Raw genomic sequence first — 7,865 nt, 5'->3', positions numbered from 1 at the left:
ACGACTGAATGGGGTATCCTGGTATAAAAACAATTATAAATGTCCTTCATTTACAGAACCCCTATATTTCTGTCTAAAGCAATTTAATGTTCCCTGTGCTTTCGAGAAAGCAAAATCTATTGCCTTGGTCTGATAGATTGTCTAGTATCTTGCTTATTAACCGTAGCTGTTATCGTCAGAAGTGCCTCGTTTTGGACCAGATAGAGCTTTCGAGTACTGGCTGTACGCTTATTGTTCACTGGGATATTTCCCATGATTAGGCACCCCTCCCCTTCTAACCCCCATTTTTCTAACCGCCTAACCAGACCATATTACTAGTTTGAAACAGCAATTTGAATTTTAAGTTACAATTACTTCCATTTGCCTCTGATACACGGAATCGATCCCTGCAGGGTTATAGGGGGGTCTAACTCGTCTATTCGGCCCACCTGATGGTTATACAACTATGTAATATTCTGTAACTAGCTTAATCTATTTTCAATTTTCGAAAATCTTGAAGCAGTTCTGGTCAAAGGCTACATATAACTGAACCTTTGACTAAAATTCTAGAACAAAATCTAGCTTCAATTTAATTTTTTTAGATATTTCTCACAGCAGAGACCTGTTTTTGGAATGGCATTAAACCTCCCCACTACCAATTTCAATTCCTATCTCAATATTCAGACCCCCTATGGATCTAAATACCTAAAACTCAATCCATGGCCTACGAGAATATTTGGTTTACTTTGTCTTAATTGATTTTATCTAAAGTAAACTTTTTATAGAAAAACTCACCGGTTTTGGCTTATCAATTTCTATAAATTTATAGACGACTACCACATTGTTACCAGCATTTTTTCAATCAATTGTCAGACTACAGTATATTTCTAAAATGTACTAACCCTTTCGGGAATTAGCCTGTGAATATGCAACTGAGGAAATTGAGTTAGTTTTTTGAAACCTTTAATATAGTACCAGGGTTTAACTAGAAACTCAAGGACAGTTTACACTAATCCTCCTCAAAGACTTCTAAAGGCAATAACTACCTTTCAAAATGTAGTTTTATTAGCAAGAACCATTATAACTCAATCTTTGGCTCAGATCAGTCAAGACCTCTGCAAGGTGACAAGAATTAGCAAAGTTTTTAAAGTCTTGCTCTGTGTAAACCTACATTTTCAGAAGGATTTTATTACTAGTTTAAAATTACCATTCCAACGGTAGAATAAAATAAACTACAAAAAGTAGAAGGGTCTTTTTATAAACATTCAATAGAACTAGTAATTTTTCATATTACAACAAATTTTCATATTACAGCAAAAATTGACAGATTGCAGGAAGATTTTTGAGCAAGATTAAGCACCTGTAGACTGATTTATCTTCCCACTTAAATCCTCCTTCAGAATCCACGTCTAAGATCCTCCTTCAGAATCCACGTCTAAGATTAAGACTTAACTCTCATTCCACAGATTGACTTTTGTTTAGTCTTCCAGATGTAGAGGGAGGCAGCCTTTCTATTGACCTGCAAAATAAGGCAGAGATTGGAATCTGGGATTGGAAAGTTAACCTATTGACCTGCAATATAAGGCAGGTTGGAATCTGGTATTGTCAAGTTTCAACACTTAGTCAATAGTATCCTAATACAGGAATCAAAAACCTTGAGAACTACCTAGAACATTGATCAAATTATACTAATTTCTAAGCTTGAAACCAATAATTACCTAAAAGAGTCCTCCCTAAAAGTTAAAGATCGAATACTTTTAATTACAAGTTTCAAAACTTTCAAAACTAAAAAACTAACAAAAACATTAAATCATATGCAAAGGCAGATTAAAAATTACTTAAAAGCTTTACTTAAGCTTTACTTAAGCTAATTTAACTTTAATCTTAAAAGCTTTACAAAATCTCACTAAACTGAATAAAAACTAACATTTCTGAACTTAAAACTAAGTAGGAACATTTGACCTTAAACCTAAAATTTTCAAACCCCCCAAAAATCATTATGGCGGGTCAAGACCCGCCATAATGAGTTGTAAGGGGGGCCAACCACCCACACCCCAACAAGGGCACAGCCCCTGAAGGGGTGAGGTTGGTTGAAAGTTGTTTTTAAAGTTTAAAACTTAAAGAAACTCACCATTTTCTTCCATCTTCTGGCTTACCCACGAAGAATTAAGTCAGTGATTCCATGCTTCCAGTGATTCCATGCTTCCAGTGATTCCATGCTTCCAGTGATTCCATGCTTCCAGTGATTCCATGCTTCCAGTGATTCCATGCTTCCAGTGATTCCATGCTTCCAGTGATTCCATGCTTCCAGTGATTCCATGCTTCCAGTGATTCCATGCCCAGTGATTCCATGCTTCCAGTGATTCCATGCTTCCAGTGAAATGCTTCCAGTGATTCCATGCTTCCAGTGATTCCATTTCAAAAGATTCCATGCTTCCAGTGATTCCAAAATTCCAGTGATTCCATGCTTGAATTATCCTGGAATTTTGAAAAACAAAGATTTTAATATCAAAACAGTTACTATGCCATTATAGAATTACCAAAAATATTTTAATAGACACGAAACAAATCCCCCAAATAACTCAAACCATAAAACTACATACTATTTACAAAAACTAACTACAAAAGCTATAATAATGCAATTTTTAAGAGTTGTCCTGGAAAAACCCTAACAAAATCCCAAAATATTCACTAAATACTCAATATATAAAAAAAAACTCACTAATACAAATTACAATAAAGCAATTCTTAATCAAAACACCATACTAAGACCTATATCAAACTAAAAACTCATTAAAACATCAAAAAATCTTTACCTCAAACTGGCAGTCCTCACGATTTACTAAAAAGTTTCAATAAGGTAATCCCCAATAAAAACATGCTATCCTAACGGAAAACAAAACTCGTAAAAAACGAGAAAAACCCACTTCCCGAACTTCAAAACACAAAATACTCACGTATTAATATAAAAATTTTAATCACTAATAAAAACATCCAACATCCTTAACCAAACTGAAATAAAACTCGTAAAGCACACTTAAAAAAAACACGTCCATGACCTTAAAACACACAAAATAATACTCACAAATTCTTCCAGAAGCTTCAATAGTATGAACACTGACCCACAATCAACTGACGGTGGAAAAATTGTCAGCCTACAACAAAGGCTGCAGGTTTTCCGTTTTCATTCGTCCGCCAAGGATGGTGGAGGATGGAGAGAGCGATAGTTGAACAGCCAAGGAGGATGGAAAGAGTCTCTCTCTCTCTCTCTCTCTCTCTCTCTCTCTCTCTCTCTCTCTCTCTCTCTCTCTTCATCAAATAAAATTGAAATTTGTTGAATAGGGAGATTTTTAGAAATCCTTCAATCCTAGAAATCGTTGAATCCTACTTTAAACCTTGATCTTCAATCCTGGACGTACTTTAATCCTACTTTAAACCTAGACTCTAATCCTGGAAATCCTTTAATCTAGGACCTTCGATCCTGGAAATCCTTCAATCCTACTTTAAACCTAGACCTTAAATCCTGGAAATCCTTCAATCCTGGGCATCCTTCAATTGTAGACCTTCAATCCTGGATATTCTTCAATCCTAGGACCTCAGTCGTAAACCTCCGATCCCGGAAATCCTGGATCAATCCTTCCAGGGTCCTTGGCTGTGAAAGTATTACTTCCAGTACTTTAAAATCCTTGGGTGATGACGTCATCGTCGACACACACCCGTGTTGGTGTCTTAGTGAAGTGTTTGGAATATTCTCCATCTTGTAGAGTGTTTTGTCGTGTTGGTGTTGGAGATTAGTGTTGGTGTTGGTGATTTTCGTTGGTGTTGGAGATTAGTGTTGGTGATTTGTGTTGGTGATTTTCGTAAGTAAGTTTTTTGGATTGTTGCTTTTAAGTTTTGAGAGGGATTTTTTTTATGGGATTTTAGCGACTTTGTGTTGGAGATAGTGCTGGAGAGATATTCTTGGTTTTTTATAGTGCTTTAATAGTATTTTGGCTACTTTGTGTTGGGGATAGTGCTGGGGATTGAGTTTTGTGCTGGTTTTTCAGTGTTGGAGATAGTGTTGGAGATAGTGTTGGAGATAGTGTTGGAGATAGTGTTGGAGATAGTGTTGGAGATAGTGTTGGAGATAGTGTTGGAGATAGTTTTTATTAGTTTTTTTAGACTTTATAATATTCCTGGTTCTTGTTAAATTGGCTTTAGTCTTTTAAATACAATATAAACACAAACTTTTATAAAATACTGGCTTTATTTTTCCAGGACTTTATTTGCTGACCACCCAAAATCCTACGTTGGCCCCCCTGGTGTCCCCAAATCCTACGCTGGCCCCCCTGGTGTCCCCAAATCCTACGTTGGCCCCCCTGGTGTCTCCAATCCTACGGGGGTAAGCAAGAAGATAAGAATCAACGGTAAGTTCCTTTCGCATTTTGAAAGTTCAAAATCTCGCTTTCAACCAACCCCACCCCTCCAGGGGCGGTGCCCCGTTGGGTTGTGGGTGGTTGGCCTCCCTTACAACTCATTATGGAGGGGCTTGACCCCCCCATAATGAGTTTTGGGAGGTTTGAAATATTTTAGTTTTAAGGTCAAATGTCCCAAGTTTTTCTTCAGATTAGTGACTTGAATTTAAGCTGTTAATTAATTCAGTTTGGTGATAATAAGTAAAGCTTTTAAAAAAAGTGAAAATAAAGTTAACTTAGCTTAAGTTAAAGCATTAAGTAATTCTGATAAGTCGTAAAGTAATGCATTTGCATATGATTTAACGTTTCACTTTTAAATTGTTTTGAAAGGTTTGAAACTCTGAATATAAAGTATTCAATCTTTAACTTTTAGGGAGAACTCTTCTAGGTAATTATTGATTTCAAGCTTAGGAATGTCTTCAGTCCTCATAATTTGATCAAAATTTTCTAGATAGTTCTTAAGGTTTTTGATTCCTAAATTATTAGGATAAATTAGGATACTATTGACAAGTGTTGAAAATTATAACTTGCCAATCCCAGATTCCAATCACTGCCCTATTTTTCAGGTCAATAGGTTAACTTGCCAATACCAGATTCCAATCTGCCCTATTTTGCAGGTCAATAGAAAGGCTGCCTCCCAACTGCATCTGGAAGACTAAACAAAAGTTAATTTATGGAAGGGAAGTTAAGTCTTCATCTTGAAAGTGGGTCCTGAAGGAGGATCTACATGGGATGATAAATCAGTCAACAGGTGATTAAATCTTGCTCAAAACTCTTCCTGTAATCTGTACATTTCTGCTCTATGAAATATCAGTTCTATTGTTGGTTTATAAAAAGAAAATTGTACCTATTTTTATTTTTATTTTACCATTGAGCTGGTGGGAATGTTGAACTGGTAATGAAACGCTTCTGAAGATGGAGGTTCACACACAGCAGTACTTTATAAGACTTTGCTAATTCTTGTAACTTCTGAAGAGGTCTTGACTGATCTGAGTCAGACTTGAGTTATAATGGCTCTTGCTAATAAAAGTAACTTATGAAAGGTATAGACATAAAAGGTAGTTATTGCCTTTAGAAGTCTGTTTAAAATGTCCTGTTGAGTTTTTTTAGTTAAACTCAAACTATATTAAAGGTTTCAAGAAACTAATAAAATATATATACTTAATTTCCTTAGTTTAATATTTACAGGCTAATTTCCGAAAGGCTTAGTACATTGCAGGTACTATAGTACTGTAGTTTGACAATTATTACATCCATAAGGGGTCTGAATATTGAAACCACTTAAAATTGGCAGTGGAGAAGTTTCCTGCAATCCCAGAAATGGTCTGTTGAGAAATATTGAAAGTATAAAATTAAAAATATTAAAAATATTTAAGCTAGATTAGTGTTCTAGAATTATGGTCAAAGGTTCAGGTGTGTAGGCTTTGACCAGAACTGCTTAAAGATTTTCGAAAATGGAAAATAGGTTAAGCTATAGAAAGTCGAATATTAGTTCTATAACCATCAGGTGGGCCGAATAGACTAGCAAGACCCCATACAGGAATCGATTCCGTGTATCCGAGGCAAATTTAAGTATTTAGAGAGAATTCTTAAAATCTAAATGGCTGTTTAAGACTCGTGATATGGTCTGGTTAGTCAACTAGAGAAAGGGGGGTTAGAAGGGTGGGGTGTCTAATTATGGGAAATTTCTCAGCGTACAGTAAGAGTACAGACGGTACTCAAAGACTACTTGGTTGTCCACAACGAGGTACTTCTGACGATAACGGCTATGGGAAATAAGTAGATACTAGACAATGCATCAGATCGGAGCAATAGATTTACCTTTCTCGAAAGCACAGGACGTTTTAAATCTCTTGTAGACAGGAAAATATTGCTTTCTGAAAAGCACAGGTCATTTCTAATTACATTTAGACTGGATAATAGACTTAGCTTTCTCGAAAGCACAGGGAATCTTAAATTGCTTGTAGACAGGAAAATATTGCTTTCTGAAAAGCACAGGTCATTTCTAATTACATTTAGACAGGATAATAGACTTTGCTTTCTCGAAAGCACAGGGAATCTTAAATTGCTTGTAGACAGGAAAATACATTGCTTTCTTCAAAGCACAGGTAATTTCTAATTACATTTAGACAGGATAATAGACTTTGCTTTCTCGAAAGCACAGGGAACAGTAAATTGCTTGTAGACAGCTACTGGGATTCATGAAAGCATTAAGTGATCTATCACACTTCATTCAGTCGTAATTGCCATAACAGGGAAGCAGTGTAATGCATAATCAAGCAGTCAAGCATCACTTGTACACAAAGCAAGCAGGGTTCAAGGGTCGTTCCCGAGTCTACAATTTCTGAAACGGTTTTCTTCTGTCGCTCTTGTACTAATGAACGCGTCCCTTCCATGAGGAGATTGGCCAACGGGGCTTCAATAAGACATTAAGAGGCCGCGTTCAAGCGCTGTTTGCGTCGATATTAAACTTTCTCTAATTAGAACGATAGTAAAAATTATTTATATATTTATACTGTTTCATTCTGCGTTTATTCCTGAACGCTGTTGGCAAGAAAGCGTTCAAATTCGAACGTTGATGACCAAGGAAATCGTTTCAAACTATCGAATTACTTTTGACAGTTGTTGGAGATAGAAGTACTTAGGAATTTCACGTTAAAATTTCTCTCTCTCTCTCTCTCTCTCTCTCTCTCTCTCTCTCTCTCTCTCTCTCTCTCTCTCTCTAAACCTCAATAATGAAATTCAATTCACTATAAAAGCCCATAATAATAATAATAATAATAATAATAATAATAATAATAATAATAATAATAATAATAATAATAATAATAATAATAATAATAATAATTCTGTAAGTGGACATAAGTCAATTCTAGAATAATAAAATACGCACGTAGGGGCGCGCATGCGCACCAGAATTTAGGACAAAAGTAATTTATTGTATGGTAAATATATCATTATGTTTAGACGGAAATAAATTATGATAAATGTCATTGGGAGATTCATATCACCGGTTCATAATTTCATTTTGATTTGAATGTTTTTTTTTTAATTTTTGGAAATAGTGATTTTTTTAACATAACATTTTTAACAATTAAAATAAAAAAAATATAGATATGTAAAGGCTTGTTTTCACGTATAATGAAAATCTCAGACAAAATACGAATCACTTTCTTAAATCATTCATTGTTTTCATTATAGGACCCCAAAAGCTTTATTCATATTTTATTGATTCAAGACTCAAAATCATTTTACATAATGTCTAATAAATCTTTTGTTCTTCCAGATATTGTTCCTGACTGAAGGATTGCCTACCCAGGAATTCCCTTTTTGGAAATTGGCCAGTCTTCCAGGAATATTCCAGTCAGGAAGGTAATGAGTGACACCTAAAAGCTTGTTCATTGAGATCAGTCGTCCAGGAATATTCCAGTA

General features: G+C 35.3%; 2 long non-coding RNA genes across 3 annotated transcripts; one reads left to right on the top strand and one right to left on the bottom strand.

Moving 5' to 3' along the window:
* Positions 1–1,221: 1,221 nt before the first annotated feature.
* LOC136856221 (uncharacterized) lies at positions 1,222–2,388 on the bottom strand. Its single transcript, XR_010858285.1, has 2 exons — positions 2,111–2,388; positions 1,222–1,498 (listed from the first exon to the last, which is right to left on the bottom strand). It is a non-coding gene; the product is annotated as an uncharacterized lncRNA (long non-coding RNA).
* A 1,319-nt stretch (positions 2,389–3,707) lies between these two features.
* Positions 3,708–7,865, top strand: LOC136856220 (uncharacterized). Of its 2 annotated transcripts, XR_010858284.1 has the most exons (4): positions 3,708–3,843; positions 4,237–4,385; positions 5,051–5,184; positions 7,720–7,865. It is a non-coding gene; the product is annotated as an uncharacterized lncRNA (long non-coding RNA). The 2 variants fall into 2 exon arrangements; XR_010858283.1 differs by lacking the exon at positions 7,720–7,865 and having other exon boundaries at positions 5,051–5,236.

Source organism: Macrobrachium rosenbergii, chromosome 35, assembly GCF_040412425.1.
Source record: "Macrobrachium rosenbergii isolate ZJJX-2024 chromosome 35, ASM4041242v1, whole genome shotgun sequence".
In the NCBI taxonomy this organism is placed as follows: Eukaryota; Metazoa; Arthropoda; class Malacostraca; order Decapoda; family Palaemonidae; genus Macrobrachium; species Macrobrachium rosenbergii.
The sequence above is the reverse complement of the archived record's forward strand: the minus strand, read 5'-3'. Positions and strand labels throughout refer to the sequence as shown.